Raw genomic sequence first — 3,146 nt, forward strand, 5'->3', positions numbered from 1 at the left:
CCAGCAGTGGAGTTTGTAGGCTGTTGGGTAGAGCTGGGTCTTGATGCCAAGATGAGGACCTCTGGGAGACCTCACTCTGATTAATATTTCCTGGGGTTTGAGGTTCTCTGTAAGTCCAGTGGTTCAGACTCGGTGCTCCCACCACAGGAGCTCAGGCCCAACCCCCAGCCCGTGAGCCAAGATCCTGCAAGCTGTGCAGGGTGGCCAAAAAAAAAAAGGGCAGAGTGATAACAAAGAGTAAAAAATAAAATACGATTAGAAAACTAACAGATATGTTAGAAAAAATAAAATATAAATAAACAACAACCAGAAGGTAAAACAGAACCACTTTAGCAAAAAAACAGAAAAAAAAAAAGCCAGAAAAGGGCTTGGCTGTGGGGGGTGGGGCTTAGGTGGGGGTGGGGCTTAGGCAGGGGCGGGACCTAGGCTTAGGACCCAGGTGCTGGAAAAGGCCTTGGGGTGGGGAGCCTGGGCTTAGGCTCAGCACGGCCAGAGGGCTTCTGGAGTGCCTCTGGCCTTGGAGTGCGAATGATCAGGCCTGGGACCTCAGCAGGCTCCCCGTTCACCTCTATGCTTCTTACCCCCCTGCCACGCCCCTAGGACCTACATGGCAGACGGGGCCACAGAGGGCAGAGGACCATGTCTGGGACACCAGCAGGCTCCCCGGGGCCCGAGCGGGCAGGGGAAACGCAAGCTGCATTCCCTCCCCGATCCTCCGATCCCCAAGGTTCCCTCCCCATTCATCTCTACTCTTCTTATCCCGTCTCCCTCCCACACCCCTAGGACCCATGTGGCAGGAGGGGGCCCCGGAGGGTGGAGGACCTGGCCCAGGACCCCAGCAGGCTTCCCGGGGCCTCAGTGAGCAGGGGAAAGGCCAGCCGTGTTCCCACCCCCCACCCCTCCCCCATCCTCCAAACCTCCGAGGGTCCCTCCAGGCACGGGAACCCCTCCCCTCCCACAGCCACCCCTCAGGGGCACTGGTCCCATCTGACCTCCACTTCTCCTCCCCCCTTGCTTCCCCCCACATCCTACCTGGTCACTCAGTGGTTCCTCCCATCCCCTTGGGTGTTGAGGTTCCCCACCAGCATCTGGTAGGTGCCCTAGTTGTGGGGAGATGCTAACTCAGCATCAGCATTTCTCTAATAAATAGCAATGTTGAGCATCATTTCCTGTTCCTGTTGGTCATCTGTATGTCTTCTTTGAAGAAATGTCTATTTAGGTCTTCTGCCCATTTTTTAATCAGGTTGTTTGTTTTTTGTTGTTGTTGTTGAGTTGTATGAGCTGTTTTTATATTTTGGAAACTAAGCCCTTGTCAGTCACAACATTTACAAATATTTTCTCCCAGTCTGTAGGTTGTCTTTTTGTTTTATTTATGGTTTCCTTTGCTGTACAGAAGCTTGTAAGTTTGATTAGGTCCCATTTGTTTATTTTTGCTTTTGTTTCTATTGCCTTGGGAGACTGACCTAAGAAAACATTGGCACAATTTATGTCAGAGAATGTTTTGCCTGAGTTTTTCTTCTAGGAGTTTCATGGTGTCATGTCTTATATTTAAGTCTTTAAACCATTTTTAGTTTATTTTTGTGTATGATGTGAGGGTGTGTTCTAACTTCATTGATTTACATGCAGCTGTCCAACTATCCCAATACTACGTGTTGAAAAGACTTTTTTCCATTGTATACTGCCTCCTTTATCGAGGATTAATTGACTGTAGGTGTGTGGGTTTATTTCTGGGCTCTCTGTTCTCTTGCATTGGTCAATATGTCTGTTTTTTGCCAATATCATGTTGTTTTGATAACTGTAGCCTTGTAGTGTTGTTTGAAGTCTGGGAGTCTTATGCCTCTAGTTTTGTTCTTTTTTCTCAGGATTACTTTGGCAATTCTGGGTCTTTTGTGGTTCTATATTAGGATTATTGGTTCTAGTTCTGTTAAAATTGTCATAGGTAATTTGATAGGAATCACATTAAATCTGTAGATTGCTCTGGGTAGCTTGGCCATTTTAACAATATTAATTCTTCCAATCCAAGAGCATGGGATATCTTTCCATTTCTGTGAATCATCTTCAATTTCAATTTCCTAAATATTTTATAGTTCTCACTGTATAGGTCTTTCACTGCCTTGGTTAAGTTTATTCCTAGCTATTTTATTTTTTGATGCAGTTTTAAATGAGATTGTTTTCTTACTTTCTCTTTCTGATATTTCATGGCTAGTGTAAAGAAATGCAACAGTTTTCTGTATATTAATCTTGTATCCTGTTACATTACTGAATTCATTCATTACTTCTAATAGTTTTTGTGTGGAGTCTTTAGGGTTTTCTATATATAGTATCATGTCATCTGCATAGACCTTCTAATTTAAAAAAACTTTACTGCTTTCCACCTTTGTCCTTCCACCCCATTTTCTGGTGATCTTTCCCAAATTTATCATTCAACCCTATTATTAAATTTTTTATATTAGTATCATTTCTAATTTCCGAGAATATGTTATGATCTCTGGCTGTTCCTTTTTTTAATAGCTTCTATTTGTGTCTCATGAATTTAATACCATCTCTTCTTTCTGAGGATATTATCATTTATTTTGACATTTTCTTTATCTCTGGGTATTATGTACTTCTGGGTGCCTTTTTTCGATTGTCTTGATCTGTTTTGTGTTGGAGGTTTTCCTCAAATATTTGATGGAACTTGACTGTGCCTTTGTGTCCAAATGTTATGGGAAACTAAGGCACAGGTGGGATGTAGGAGACTGGCGAGCTGCCTTGTGGGGTGAGCAGGAGGTCCATGGTATTTTCACTTGGGGTCCCCAAAGTCAGTAGCTGTGGGTACTGGGCACTTCAGTTTCTCTAGAGAATAGAAAGCTCCTCCTCTTCCTGCCTGCCCAAGCATAGATGCCTAGCTTCTAGGGAAGAGGCTGGGGCAGGCTCATCTGTCAGGTTACAAATTCTTGTTTAGTCTGTTGTACTTAGGGCTTCATCACTGCCCTCCCACTCTCAGGCCTCCCTGGTTCATTATTCAGAAAACAAAGTTCCAGTTTCCTGCCAGATTGGGGAAGGGGTACTCATTGGTGAGTATCTGGGCAAGGACTACTTTTCCTCACATGGATTTTCAAAATCCTCTCCCTGTTTTCAGCCCCCATTTCCCTGGCGTCACCCCC

The sequence above is a fragment of the Eschrichtius robustus genome, chromosome 6 (genome assembly GCF_028021215.1).
Source record: "Eschrichtius robustus isolate mEscRob2 chromosome 6, mEscRob2.pri, whole genome shotgun sequence".
Classification (NCBI taxonomy): Eukaryota; Metazoa; Chordata; class Mammalia; order Artiodactyla; family Eschrichtiidae; genus Eschrichtius; species Eschrichtius robustus.